The sequence below is a fragment of the Anser cygnoides genome, chromosome 12 (assembly GCF_040182565.1).
Source record: "Anser cygnoides isolate HZ-2024a breed goose chromosome 12, Taihu_goose_T2T_genome, whole genome shotgun sequence".
In the NCBI taxonomy this organism is placed as follows: Eukaryota; Metazoa; Chordata; class Aves; order Anseriformes; family Anatidae; genus Anser; species Anser cygnoides.
In genome coordinates, this window is record NC_089884.1 from 12,095,409 (window position 1) to 12,111,090 (window position 15,682).

At 43.8% G+C, this 15,682-nt stretch overlaps 1 protein-coding gene across 6 annotated transcripts in view; it reads right to left on the reverse strand.

The window, feature by feature from the left end:
* RANBP10 (RAN binding protein 10) overlaps positions 1-15,682 on the reverse strand; it is an 83,494-nt gene that overhangs the window by 60,063 nt on the left and 7,749 nt on the right. Inside the window, exon 1 of one of the 6 annotated variants that reach the window (XM_067004358.1) lies at positions 11,774-12,067. The exons of the other annotated variants lie outside the window; for them this stretch is intronic. The gene's annotated coding sequence lies outside the window, so the exon portion shown is untranslated. Of the gene's footprint in view, positions 1-11,773; positions 12,068-15,682 lie in introns of those variants that run through there. 6 annotated transcript variants of the gene reach the window in all.

Here is a 15,682-nt window from a genome sequence, read left to right on the forward strand (position 1 = left end):
ATACAGACTAATCTTTATCTACATGTGCATTCAACAGGATTGTGAAGCACAGCCACTCTCTGAAAAGGCTCTTCTTCCCCACTATGCAATAGTTGTGCACGCACCCATTTTGTTTGTTCTATTTCTGTTAATTTGCATGGTCTGTAATTCCCTTAATATCCCCTGGAGCCACAGAAACAGCTGCCCTGCTCAGTTTATTTTTAACAAGCTTCCGCATTTTTAGGTTACTGCACCTGAAATTAACGGTTGACTGTGGGGCTCTTCCTGATGTTGTTATAAATCCAAACAGGCTGCAGCCAGCATTCTACTCTTCTTCTGCGGGATCAGCTTTCCTTCTGTGCCTTCCCTGACTACCTGCTCCATAAAATATTAACTGTGCCTAAAAATAGTATTTCAGAATTGGACCCAAAAGTTACAGTTCTACAAGCCACGTGAGTTAAGTCCCCTGCCGCAAGTGTTTCCCATCTTCGACTTCTCTGTGTCTCAGTCACCATGCAGTGGTCAGCCCCAGACACCCACCCAGCCACTCTCTTACTCCCCCTTCTCAACAGGGGATGGGGAGAAAATAAAATGGATTGAAATGACGACAGGGAGATCACTCACCAATTGCCATCATGGGCAAAACAGATTTGACTTGGGGAAGATTTAATATAATTTATTGCCAATTAAAAATAGAGTAGGATAGCGTGAAAGAAAAGAAACAAGAATACCGCATAAACCTAATACACATTGTCACCACCCCAGTCAAACAGGATAGGAATGAATAAATGATTTTTTCCTGTTTACACTGAGATTTTAATCCATAGAGATCTACACGTTTATCAGACTTGAGCCCGTGATCTCTTCAATAAACTGCACATTTTCACAAACATGGACAACTTTGTCTTGTACACTTCACATCTCGGTGTCATGATCTTCCAGAATTTAAACACCTGAACACTAGTATTACAGAGCTTTAAATGAAGTCAGTCCCTTCTTTGAACACACTGTTTCAGCAGTGTCCCAGCTTCCGGAGTATCTGAATCTCTCCTCAGACAGACACTGGAACTGTTGCTCCTCATCTCTGGCATGGTGCAAAGCATAGTACTGTGCAAAGGGCAGGGGAAAGCATTTGGGGGACTGCTACAGCAGAGGTCCTGGTTTTCAAATTTGTGTAATAGTTCAAGTTTTGCAGAGAACTTTTCCTGTTCTTCCCCACGCCTTCGCTACCTCAGGGACCTCAAGCTCAGCAATTCATACAATATTCAAATGCTTTGGGAGAGCTGTGAACTTGGTGCCTTCCAGGCATGTCATTATGCCCTTCTCCCTTGAGTTGCAACCCCTGATCACTGAATTGCTAACTGCTATACAGTCTGTCTTTTCTTTCAGCTGTCCCCTGGCCTCTTTGGGTTATCTTCAGAGCAGAAAGATACACGGTCACCTTCTGATAAGGAAAACCTACTGGTGGAATCGCATCTTCCCATCACCCAGCTCAATGTTTTCCTGCACAAGTCTAGGATTCCTCAAGTTCAAAGTTCTCCAAGTGAGCTCTGACAAATAGGGCTATGCCAATCTAACAGCCACCTGCTACCAAGAAATGCCAGTCCAGGTCCTTAATCTCTAATCACGTCTAGGTTTTGTAATTATACAAGCAACAGGAAGGTGTTAGTTTTCGATAAAAGAAATAGTAAGAAGACCCCTGAGGCTAGAAACATTCCCAAAAGGGCTTTGGCAGCAGCCAGTTCAGGAGCAAAAATTTGAACCTCCTGACAGCATTTAGGGCAAACAAGTTTATCTTGGAAACTCTCCAGTCACAGAGGACAGAATCCAGGACATTTGGCTGAATCTCCTATTTCTCATTTAGAGGGATAAAAAGAGATTTGTGAGGGTTTCCAAAATATCTAGGGTATACATAATCACGTAGCAAATCTGATACTCTGTGCAGAAGTGCTAAAAGCCTAGAGCCTGTCTACAAAAAGAAGAGCTCAAAGCACACTGCTCATTGAGACAGAACGTCAAACACTAATGCAATACAGCTTGGACACAGTGCCTGCAGAAACAGACAAAGGCCCTATGTATATTTTGCACTGCTCCAAGTCTCTTAACAGGCAGAACAGCTAGAGAGCAGCCCTGAGCTTTTACATGTGAGTAGCTGCACCCTCAAGATAATCCTCATCATGCTTGGTCGTGATGGAGGGAGCTCAAGGGCATCCCTTTCCCTACCACAGACTAACAAGCTCTGCCAGCTCAAACAGGGAATATTTCACCTGCGCTAAGGGAAACGGCAGCCAAAGGTCAGCTGGCATCTGCCTGGGCATGCACTACCTCCAAGAAAGGATTACAGGGTGCCAAGATACAGCCTAGCAAAAGACTTCCCAAAGGTTTACACTATCACACGCCAGAGTGGCAAGACAAGATACCACGTTGGAGTGAAGTGGGAAGGATTTATACAAAATTAAGTCCTGCACAGTCTGCAATGTCCTGAAGTAGAAAGCTCAATGGTAAAGATCATCACTGCTTCAAAATACACATGAATTCTTCAAAATACACATGAACTGGGTGGTGATAAGGCAAGACTTTCAGGCATTCATCCCAAAAGCTAAATTTGCAAAGAACCATAAGGATGAAAGAACCTATTCTCTAGACTATCTACTCCTCAACAACTCAGTATAAAAAAAAGAGTTTCATCCGAGGAAGGATGCCACAACTGCTTGCACCTTTGTACACAGAGTCCAAATGGGAAGACACTGTTTGGTCTCTGGCCTATGACCTCCAGGCAGGTCCCTTGAAAGGCACTTGCACAGAGATGTGGAGGACAGCACTGTGGCAATTATCACTGAAGACAGCAGCAGCTAGTCACTGTCCTGATCTCATGTACTAGCAAAAGCATTCAGCTTTTTATGTATTAAGATCAGCTGCTGGTGTCCATTCCCCTGTTTTGATAGAAAATATGACCTGCAAAACACCCCAACACAAGGTGTGAAGAGGACCCTGGAGCGCCAACAACTACCATGGAAAGGCCATGGAAAAACTTTGTAGCACTGTAGGCAAATAAACACTGCTGGAACCCAGAGATGTTTTGATAAGGTCCTTCACCAGAAGATCTTAAAGAAATTATTTTGGTATAAAAAGAAAATCACCTCACAGACAACCAACCTCACAGGTAAAAGACTGAGGGTAAGAAAAATGCTTGCAGGAACACAGCCATGAGGTAAAGATGCCATACTACAGGCTCTAAACAAATACCTATGACCTGACAGGGAGAGTCAGGGAAGCCAAGAACAAGTGGTGAGGGGCAGGAAGTGGCAGAGGACCAACGTGATTAAATTGTATGATAAAGAAGTACTCCAACCAACCACATCCCAGGCTGCATCACTGTGAGTCACTGGGAGGGATCTGCTCCCCTTAGTACCTGTGAGTATCACGTTCAGCTTTGGGCTCCCCAGTACAAGAAAGACGTTGACAAACTGGAGGGAGTGCAGTAGAGATGACCAAGACATGTGGCTCAAGCCACACAACTTACAAATGTGTTTGTTCAGTCTTAAGAACAAAAGATGAAGGCGAGATCTTGCCGCCGTCTACAGCTACCTAATGGCAGGTCACAAGGAAGGTGGAACCAGACTTCTCACAAACACACCCCAAAATTATGAGAACAACAGACACGAGTCATAAAGAAAGCTCCCATTAGATATTACTACAATGATTTTAACCACAAGTGTGATCAAACACCGGAAGAAGGGCCAATAAAAGCTACCGAATGTCCACCCTCAGAGAGGATCAAAAACTTTACAGCGTATTGTCCTGAAGAACCTGATCTACCATCGGAGCTGGCCCTGCTTTGAGTAGGGAGCTGACCTAAAAGACCTACAGAGACCCCTTCCAACTAAATTATTCAACAATACTTTGACTTCAAGATGGTTTTGCTGACAGGCAGCAATCTCCTGGCTAGAAGAGCATAACGTAAGATATCAAGTAAGCTGAGACACGACAGAACTTTGTGGCACGCATGTACACCGCAAGCCAAGTCCTGGTCTGATTACACCAACTGACCCTAGCTTCCTCCCTAGTCATCAAAGGGAATGGATCACCCAGGAAAAACTGGTTCCTGAAGAATCTACGAAACAACGCTGAACTCACAAACAAAAAATACCACAATGACTCCTGCCTGGCACATTGCCACAGGCCCTTTAGCTCTTTGGCTGACTGAACCTGGTGCTCACTTGAAGAAAAGCAACGAGGAAGGATCTGCTCTGATCTCAAGGATAGAAGAGACTTTAAGAGAAAGCACTATGCGATGTCATTCCTCAGGATCCCTATAAAAAAGTACAGATTTCTTGCTCCTCTGGCATCAAGTCTTTTTAAACATCAGGCTCCGCGGTTAATGGCTTAGCTATTTCATTCTTTAGAACTCTCGAATGAAGACCAGATAACCGCTACTGACTTCTTCCTGTCTTTTATTGACAAATAACGCTGCAGTTATATCAACTCTTCGACCAGGGCCAGATAATCCTTTAAAAGCGAAGAATGGCATTTGGAAGCCTCTAAACATTCCTCCACAATGAACACATCTGCAAAACAATTTGGTTTTCTGTCATGACCCTACCTTCTCAGAACCCCTCATAAAAAACTCTCCTGAATCATCTATTGGTCTTACAGGCTCTCTGGCTTGCTTCCTGTATCTGATGTTTTGGGAAGGAAAAACATTATTTAATATTTCAGACCCTGAGTCAGACATCCATCAAGCCTTACTGTGTTTTTACACTTAAAGTTTGTTCTTTCCGTTTTTCTCATCTAACAGAACTTCAAATTTTGGAGGGTGTATCCCTATCCTCTCTCACCCTCGTGTCTGATTATGTCAGCTGTCATGTCATTTTGAATCTCTCCAACAGTCCATACCCATCCTCCAGTATAATGACTACTTAAACAGTCTCTATACCATCTGAAAGCATTTTACTTTTCTGATTCCATCTTTTTATTAACTTTTCTTAAACAAGCTTCCTTAATTTATACAGCATTTTTTGGCTGTGTATTTTTTCTTCGGAGGAACTCTGAAGTGTTAGGGTTTGGGGGCCTTTTTACAGTACTTCTCAAAGGACACTAACCATGAGTATTTATGGTCAATGCTGCAGAGGAATTTATAAACAGTTTAAAAAAATAAAAAATTCTGCACTGCTTAGAGCATGAGTCAGAAGTTACATCCTCTCCCATGAGTTCCCTGACTAACCTCTTTGAATCAGTCATTTATAGCATCTAAAAATTTAGTCTCACACCCCTACGTGACATACACATGATCTATACAGAGAAAAATAAATAAATTTTAAAGATGTGTTTACAGCCTGCCAGGCACAATATGGAAGATTTCTCCTTATATCTGCAAGGTGCTCTCTAGCTTTTCCTCGCCCACCTTCTTAGAGCATTGGCAGATAAGACAGCATGTTTGTTAGCATTTCAATTTTCTTGCTCCTGCTGAGTCTGGAAATCTGTGCTACTACCACATTTTCCTTGCTGCATAGTGGGTTTTGCTGTTTTGATATCTTCGACTGTGTGCTAGAAGTGAGGACCATAGTCCACAGCTAAAATTACATTCCGGCTTTATGTTGCTTCAGAGAGCAGTGCGAAGTGCCACCTTTGCCAATTGTTCAAGCCTCAGATGAGCTGTGATTCAGAGTTCAAGGTCCCAAACTGTTTGAACACACAGTAAAGGCATCACCTAAGCCTGGACCATTAATAACAGAGTGCTCAGCCCTGCCTCTGGCAGGCCTGGAAACACTTAGCAAAAACCTGTTGAGGAACAGACAGCTTGGTTACGTCAGCAGAACAATTCTCCCTGTCTTCACCTGCTCACATCAGCAAGCCCAAGATTTCTTGAATTTGTGGGTGGCTTCCAAATTCTGTTCAATGGCAGGGCATGCCTCTTGGTATACAAAATGTGCCTTACGTCCTGATTTATTTGGCTGAGCTGAAGGTGAAACGCCATAAAACTGCTCACCATGTCTCTTCTAATGCACCTTTGCGATGTGATGGTGTCATTTCTTTAGTTTCAGTATCATATACAGCATGGCTCTGCTGGTCCTTTGTTTTTTTTTTTTTGTAATTCATGGCATTCAGTATTATAGCATTCTGTATAACATAAATAACAACATAAATCTCCATAGAGGAGATGTCCTTCTACATCATCACCAGTTTTGGAGGTTTCAGGTGTGGACAGACTCCATAGGGGATATTCATCAACTGCAGTCCCTTTTCGAGGGTCCAAAAGAGTCTCTTAGAAGGGGATGCAAAGCTGGTGAAGCACTGATACAGTGGTAAAGGCAAAATGTAAGGAAACAACAGCACTGACTTTCAAACAGGAAAAAATACTTTACGGGAAGTTTGGGGGGAATGATACATTTAAATCTATTGTTGATCCCAAATGAGAAATCTACCTTAGCTATAGCAAAAAAGCCAGGCAAAAAGAGAGATCCTAAAACCATCTTGTCAGTGGTGAACACTCAATACCTGGAACTCCCCCACACACCAGTGAGAAGCATCAAAAATGCTGCAATACTTAATCAGCAGATCAATTCCAAATAGAGCAGAAAGACAGACAAAAATAAATGCAGACACATGCCTGTGATTCAATCAGAAGAACAGTTTTGTCTCCCCTTATCAGCAACCTAGGCAGTTACCATAGCACCAAATTCTTTACAAATTCTGCTGTACCTCAGCCCTGCCCAGTGGATCCGAGCTGCTTTTTAAAATTCAAATAGGCTGGATGAGCCACACACTCCACCGTTATGGCATCAGCTGATTCAATTAAGAATTTTAGCAGTGATCATACCATATAATTTTCATTAATTTTCTAAAATGATTTAAATGAAAAGGTTTTAACTTTCTGACATGTAGACTTTGGGTTATCATGGGCTGATACATCATAATAATGAGTAGCTTGAGTATTTCCCTAAACCCGGAGTTTTGCTCTACATCGTTAAGTCTGACAGACCAAAAGTTAACTTTTCAGCCAACTGGACGCACTCTCTGGATGCAAACTGGCCATCTGTGTCCCACTGCACAAACAGACCACAATGACAAGCCTTCATCTGACATGCGATCAATGGCCAGTGGCCGGGCATCACTGGAGGACTCCTGCTGATACATGCAGCATCCACAGCTGCAACCCCCTAGGCACCATAAAATGATGCACTGAGATTTACATCAAATCATGCAGCACCACAAAAGGCACATAAAGGCTTAAACAAACACAGTAACAGAAGTTCTAGCTGCAAAAGTTTTTGTAACACAAAGGTGGCCTCTCACAATTCAACATAAGCACGCTGAACCTGTATGATATGGATAAACATCCGAACAGGCAAAAGACCAAGAACGTATTTTCATTTACTCCATCAATATAAGGCCAAGTTAGCATACTGACCCACCATAACAGCATTTCAGCACCACTTCTGTGACTACTGCCTCATCAATTCACACATGAATAGCTACACAGGAGGTGACAATTTATCTGGTTGCTACTAGTCAGGTACAGACATGTTATGATAACACTGTGAAAACTTCAACGCACAGGATGCTAGTTTCTAGATCCCTAAGGACAGATTGCAAAAATATTCAAATGGCTGTAATTTACCCAGATCTAAATCCCAGTTTAATAACCCCTACCCTAAGTCCTGCCCCATGCCTGTCAGCGTTCAAGAGGCATTTGGATAACGCCCTTATTAATACGCTTTAACTTCTGGTTAGCCCTGAAGTGGTCAGGCAGCTGGAGTCGATCATCTGCAAAGGCCCCTTCCAACAGAACCACTCTATTCCATACCTCCTACTTCAAGCCTCTATTTCCCTAGGCCAGAAGTGAACTGCCTTCACTGCGTAACCCTGCTTCGCATCCCCACCACAGAACCTGCACCCCCCCATGCCTGCCGCACACACAGCAGCCTACCTGTCTGCTTCTGCTTGTCCTGGCATCCACACCAGCTAGTGGGCAGAAGATGGAGAAGGCTTAGGCAGAATCAGGATCTGCCACTTAAACTTCTCTTACCTGTAGCAGGACCGCTCTTCCTCACTCCAGAATTTCACATGCTGGATAGCACCAGCCAAGTGAAGCGCAGATTCAGTGAGCAACAGTGCCTGACATGTGGGCCTCAAGATGGTAAGGAGGTGACAACCTCTTCTACAGCTTCGCACTCAAGAGGCATCCCCCAAGAAAGCACAGATCCAGGCTGCATACGGCATCGCACCTCCTTCCAGTCACACCACCCACCTTGCTCATCTGACACATCAGATAAAAGGCAATCAGAGTGAGCTGAGAAATACAGACCCTGCCAAGCTACACTTGGAATATGGCTGAGATGCAAGGACTTTGCTTGCTGTGACATTCGCTGCCAGAGGTCCTCAAAAGATATGGTCTTTGTAACCAGTTGCAGTTTGGATTGAGCAAGCATTAGATATTTTTAATCTTTATTTTTAAGGTATGCATACATTGATAGGAATGCATTTTCCCTTTCCCACCACTGTCTTTTGAAATACTCATCCAAGGTAGAGATAGCAAGAGCAGAATCTCAATTCTCAATACCATCTTGAAGACAACAAGCCTGTCTTAAAGATCTCACAGTCCCATATATTTGGCTTCTCAAGAAGCCAGAGGAAAACAGTCCCCAGAAGCAGAAAAAAAAAAAATAGAGATGGATTTGATGGGTGGACCATTTAGTGGGTAGGGAGTTGGCTTGAAGGCCACACCCAGAGAGTGGTGGTCAATGGCTCTATGTCCAAGCAGAGGCCGGTGACGAGTGGTGTCCCTCAGGGGTCTGTCCTGGGACTGGTACTGTTTAATACCTGTTTAATTAAATATGCTTTACCAAGGACATAGACTGTGGGATCAAGTGCACCCTCAGCAAGTTTGCAGATGACACCAAGCTGAGTGGTGCAGTTGATACAACAGAAGGAAGGGATGACATCCAAAGGGACCTGGACGAGCTTGAGAATTGGGCCCACGTGAACCTCATGAGGTTCAACAAGTCCAAGTGCAAGGTGCAGCACCTGGCTCACGGCAATCTGAGACACGAGGACGGACCAAGAGAAGAACTCATTGAGAGCAGCCCTGCAGAGAAGGACTTGGGGGTTCTGGTGGACGAAAAGCTCGATGTGAGCCAGCCGTGTGTGCTTGCAGCCCAGAAGGCCAACTGCATCCTGGGCTGCATCAACAGGAGTGCGCAGCAGGGGAGGGAGGTGAGTGTCCCCCTCTGCTCTGCCCTTGTGAGGCCCCAGCACAAGAAGGAGGTGGATCTGTTAGAGCGGTTCCAGAGGAGGACCACAAAGATGACCAGAGGGCTGGAGCAGCTCTCCTATGGGGAAAGGCTGAGAGAGGTGGGGATGTTCAGCCTGAAGAAGAGAAGGCTCTGGGGGGACCTCATTGCGGCCTTTCAATACTTCAAAGGGGCTTATAAAAAAAGATGGAAAGCAACTTTTTGCTTGGGCAGAAAGTGATAGGACAAGGGTGAATGGTTTAAAACTAAAAGAGGGGAGATTTTGATTAGAGGTTAGGAGGAAATTCTTCACTCAGAGGGTGGTGAGGCACTGGCACAGGTTGCCCAGAGAAGCTGTGGATGCCCCATCCCTGGAGGTATTCAAGGCCAGGTTGGATGAGGCCCTGAGCAACCTGATCTAGTGGGTGGCATCCCTGCCTGTGGCAGGGGGGATGGAAATGGATGGTCTTTAAGATCCCTTCCAACCCAAACCATTCTATGATCCTATAACAAGCAATTCCTTGAGCCAAAAGATGTTTCTCTAGAATAAGCCTGATACTGAGACAACCTGCCAAACGGCCAATATAAGAAAAGTTTTTTTGGCTAGTCTAAAGCTGCTTTGTGCAGGCAACCCACAAAAATGCTTATGAGCCCAGCAAAAGAGCTAAGAACAGACCTGTTCTTTGACAGCAAGTAACTAATGCTGAAATTCCAGCACTTCAATCTGTTCGGCTTCTCAAATGCAGGAATGGAGAACTCACTAGGTAGTTAGAAGGAGGACGAACACAGCAACAGCAGCAGAATTCATGCATATCCCTACTCGACATTTTTCAGTTTTAAGAATCCCAGAAGCAAAGAACATCTCCCTTGAATGCTTGGAAAGCACCCAGCACTTAGGAGGCATTCCTACATGCAAAATAAGTAAGGGTGAGTCAAAAGGAGGAAGAAAGCAATTAGTGCGTGGCTGTAACTGGACTAGGCAGTATACTTCATACAGAGAAGGAGGGGTTTCTTTCCTCAGAAAGCAGCAAGACTCTCTCCAAGAAACATGAAAACACTACTCATCTCAAATGCTAGTTCTGACTCTTCCCTGAAGAGAAAGATACCACGCTTCCTCTATTTATTTCCTAACCTCTTGAATGGTACCAAGTCAGGATGGTGAAACATCCTGGTCACTCCTCTTCCAGGTGCCCGTGAAGCCTACCTACAAGGCAAATGAGATTTACACCACCTGAAAGTGGGGAGACAAAGGTGGAAAATTAGGGGCCTAGAACCTGTTTATTGTGCCAACAGTGCACTGACACGGCAGTCTCTCCTTAGAGCGTGCTTTAGTACAGGTGCTGAGGTACACCAAAGCCCAAATTTCAGGTGAGTCAAAACCAGACATTACCTGAATTGTTTTGTCGGCCATGACTTTTAGCAAGGTGGTAGTTCCCCAGTCAGTTAGCAAAGTAACAATATTGCTGTCACGTGGCAGAAATTCCTGGGACTGGTGTTTTATTACGTGAATCACCCAGGAGCAAGCAACCCAGCTGAGCCACAGGTTAAACAAGGGATGTTTCTCTCATTCAGAGATGAGTATGATTCAAGGGTTTACTGCATCCTGCCATCGCTTCTATTCTTTCATAAATAATAACCACAACTATCTGGTAGGAATCCTGCCCAACTCTTCTGTAGCCCACTCTTTCAGCACACATGCAGTTAAGCCTAAAATAATCAAGTTAAATCACTAAATTAGAGATGAATAACACCTCATCACACTGATGGCATTTCAGAGACTTTCACAGTTTCTTGTGCAAAGTTTTGAACTGCCGTTCTTTTCGTCCGAGGTGGGCTCTGAATTCACAAGAGATTTGAATAGTGGAAAGAAATGATAACCCGTACCGATTTCCATCTGAAACTTCACATTGTCCCAGTTGTGATGGGGCTAAGAAGCATGTTATTCTAAGGCAATGACAAACAAGTTGAATCTGTTAAAAAAAAAAAAAAAAACTACCTACGGTACAAAAATATTGGATTCCAACTCTATGGTCTAACAATAAATATTTTGGAACTACACCATAATGAATCTTGAAAGTGGAAGCGGCTCTGGTTTTATTTGTGGATATTGTACAGCTCTGTGGCAGCGCTTCAGAAATAGCCCTGACTGGCTCCAGAAAGAATCCCAATTCCCCAAGCAGAGGTCAGTAAACACAAACAATGCAAGGCTGAAAAGAAGTAGGCAGAATCAAGAAAATAAAATTCTTAGGAGCTCGTTAAAAACGGCCACAAGTATCCTGACCCTGGAAGAGTCCACAGGGCACATCACCCTCTGAAAGGCAGAGAAGCTGTAAAATCCAATCTACATTGAAGAGAAGGTGAGTGAACAGAACAAAATGCGAGTCAGTAATCCAGTAACATATCATCTTAGTCCATTTATGAGTAAGCACTGACAGAGCTACAGAGAGAGGAAAATAATTTATTTTTTTTTAACTACACCAAAAGTATCAGATTGTGAGCTCCCTTCCAATTTCGGTATCATGTTCAACTGGTATGTTAGCTGTAGGAAAGGTCGAACTTACCCCTTTTCTGTGAGTTACCATCAGGAAGGGGATGATGTAGATTAGCAATGTACGCAGGAATACTCAAAGACAGAAAAAAAAGATCAGAGATGAAGACTTGACTTGAGCTTCATTTGAGAAGGAAAAGGCATAATACAAATCTTCCCAGGCTGAAACCACTGTTAGGATCTGCCCAGAATAACCTCCACTTGCCAGCACAAGCACTGTCACACCCAAAAGGACCCCAAATCCTGCAACATACAGTGGCTGAAACCAACTGCATCTGAAGCTAAGGTGTCCCACCAAATTAGTTTTCCAACTTTAGACTTCCACTCTGGACAGCTGACTTGTTCCCTAAAACAGCTGCTATTCAACAAAGTTCACATAAGCCACATCAATGGCAAACGCTGCATTTGGTCTGGGAGCAGTACAAAGCATTTCTGATAGCTCTCTGATTATTTATTCTGGTTACACCCAATTGAATAAGTAAGATTTTTGTTCAGTTTGCCCTGCTGATTAACAAAGCTCACTTCCAAACACACTGCTCAGTGTTGCTGACAATTTTTATCCAACATATTAGAGAAGTTAAACACGTTTCCATGACTAAATGGACTTACGAGTGTTTGACTGCCAGTCTAAGCAACAGACCACTTTTTCCTGGCATGAACAAAGTCTAGAAAACGGTAGAGACAGGCACTAGAGATACCACAAATACCTAACAGAAAGGCATCCAAAACAGGGCAAGCCACAGAAAGGCTACAACTTCCATGGTGGAAACTCATCTTGCATTTCAGTCCATCGTAACAGAAAGTCAGCTTCAAAGAGCAGTTTGAATTCCTGTATTCTCCACTAAGACAGCGGGAACAATGTGAAAGTAATACCCAAATCAGAACACATTCTGCTGCCAAGTAGTTGCTTCTCTTAGAGGTATTCCGTCATCCTCATACACTGATTTTATCTGTCTTAGGCTTCGATCAGAAAAGGGACAGTAGCAATTCTTACGAAAGGCATATTTACTTGCTAACACAAGTTTTCACAAAATTCCAAAAAAAGACAAGTCTGTAACATTTACTTAAGGACTGTATTTTAGTTATGTGGAAAACATATTACATAAAAAGTAACCCACCAAGTTTTGACATACGTACTTATAAAATAAGAATACTTACTCCTTGAAACAGTGGGGGGAAAAAAAAAACAAAAACCAGAAGGTTAGGCAGAGCACCAGGAGAGCAACACACACTGAATTCACAGATCTTTATAGATACTAAGAACCCATAAAACAAAAAGAAAGATTTATCTCTAGCACTGCAACTACAGCATGCAAACTGAGACCTAGTCTTACACCACAAGTAGACTGTAAAGCCCACTGCAAGAAAAGCAATTAGGAAAATTAATTTGGCAGTAGTCACTATAATGTCGTTAACAGAAACCTACTTTACAGAGCCAGTAACAGAGCTGAAGAAACAGTCAGGCTTCACAGAAGATGATAAATTCTTTACTGGTTCATCACCCGATAGCTTCATAAATGGTGGGGGAAAAAAAAACTCCCCTCTATTAAAGTTAAGCAACTTGTACAATTTAATTATTAAACAGAGAATTGCCTAGATGCTTAATCCTACAACATTTGAACAACCAGTTCCCATTATTCTATAATTTGATTTATTAGGTATAAACATATACTGAAAAATTGAAGCATAATGTTTTACACATATTCTAAAGATATCCAGTTTATTTTGTTACAATTTACTTTTGCCATATTTCTACCTTTTTTACAACAGATATTCAGAAACAGCAGAGAGCGAGAGGGAAGGAAGAAAAAAAGAAAAACTATTCCTCAAACTCTTCTTTACTGTGCAAAATTCCACAATTGTAGTTGGACACACACACCAAAAAAATCAACAGAAGGGAGTTATCACAGCATGAAATATAAAAAATATCTGAGACTTCAGACCTAAACACGCACATCACAAGTGAAAAAGTCACGTATCACCATCACTACTTCCACTTTGTCTCCTTACTTCCTAAGCTGTTTGAATGAGGAATTGGTATTTTACCATTACAATGGTGAAGCCCATGACACTTCTATAAAGCACCACGTTTCAGTTTCTACTTCATCGTTGTTGTTTTTTAATGCAATGGAAAGTTATCAACTGCAAAGCGGATACTTCAATCTCACAACTTGCTTTGCATCTGAGAAGCTGCTCTCAATACTACTCCCTTCTACAAGAGTTTAGCAGAGCGACATAAACGGAGAGGTGATATGAGATATCATGAATCGATGCAAAACCTCCAAAGAAAATGAAAGTGTCTCCACACTTCAGAGCACCGAAGGTTTAGCAGAACACTGCTCAGCCAGTCAGTAGCTGAGCAAGCAAGACGTGCTTGGACGAGACTGTTTGCAAACGTGAACAAGGTGAGAACTGTTTACTGAATCTAGTTGGGGGTATTTATTTATGTGTTGGTTTCCTTAAATGAATATCTGAAGAACAGCATAAGTTTAAACAAGCAGACATACCTGCAAACAGAACCACCCCCTCTCTTGGTGCCACTTTTGGATTCTTGGAAACGAGGGTGGAAAATAAAAAAGAGGAGGCAATCAATTATTTACAAGCTTATCAGATATAAAGAAGGGAACACTCAGCATGTGCAGACACCAGAAACCCTCGGCTGCTACAGAATATTCCTCAGCCCTCGCTACGGCCACGTGCAGCCGCGTTGCGTTAGGAGGTGGCCGCGGTGCAGCCGGCTGAGGGATGAACAAAGACAACCACGCCATCAGAGGCCCTGACGTCAGGGCGCGACGTGGACAGACCTCTATCAGCATCTGGAAACCATTAGAGCACACTAGCGTAAGGCTTTTCAGAGAGCAATCACACTCACCATACGCTGAAGAGAAATGGAAAGTTGGCAGGGAGAAACGTAAGCAAGGAAGATGGGCAGATTACTTGTTACTCATGTAAAGACTGCTGAACGACCCAAACATGTGACCTTTATTTTTCTTTCTCAGTCGGGGCGAAGCTAAGCTATTTTTAAGGCTGGGACACGGCACACTTGTGTAAGAAAGCTAAAGAAAGATTTTAAATAAACTGTTATGGCCTAAGCTAGATTAGCTCTTGCGCCTCTCTCCTCCAAGTACTCTGTCCTCCCTCTCTAAAGAAAAATGCCCGAGGTGGAAGCTAGCACTGGCCAGCATCTCTGCACAGCTTAAAGCAGCTGTGTAACGCAGCTCGAGGTGGGGCTGGAAGAGAGATCCCGACACTCGCTGCTGCCCACGTCCTCCCACCCTCCCTCTTCTGCCCCCCTTCTGGGCCTCCTCTCCCCCGTTTAAAGGAAGCGCTGCCCCAAGGAACTGATCCAGCTGAAAACCAACCCAGCAAAAAGACGGTTAACCCCATCCAACTCATTGCACAGTCCTTAGTGCTGGCAGGAAGAAAAGGGGAAATCAAAGGAGAAATCATGGCAGCAGGAAAAGCTAGAGCAGGTCTTCCAGCAGCCTTCCTGAAGCCAGCTCACAAAAGAGCCCCGGCGAGATGAGACTCATCGCAGAGCTCCAGCACACCAAGGCACCCGCAACCAAGCTGCTGTCCCAAACCAGACAATGGCCAGGAAACGACAGCTGTCAATAGCAGAGCGCCACTGCAAAGGCAACCCGCAAGCTCAGAAGCAGAGGAAAGGCTGCAGGACAGGCGACTGTGGCCAGGAACCTGCGCACACTCAGAATTCGCCTCCGGGGAGCTCACCCCACGGCGGGGAGCCGAAACAGGTCACAAAAAAGAAACATCAGTCAGGAACAAGCACGGCCGCCCAGGAGACAATTCACCTTGCCCCTAATAAAGAGGAAAACAAAGCCGAACTGTCCTTCTGAGTCACAAAAGGCTCCAAGCGACGGGCTGGCTGCCCTACCCTGATGAGTCTTACAGACACGGTTCC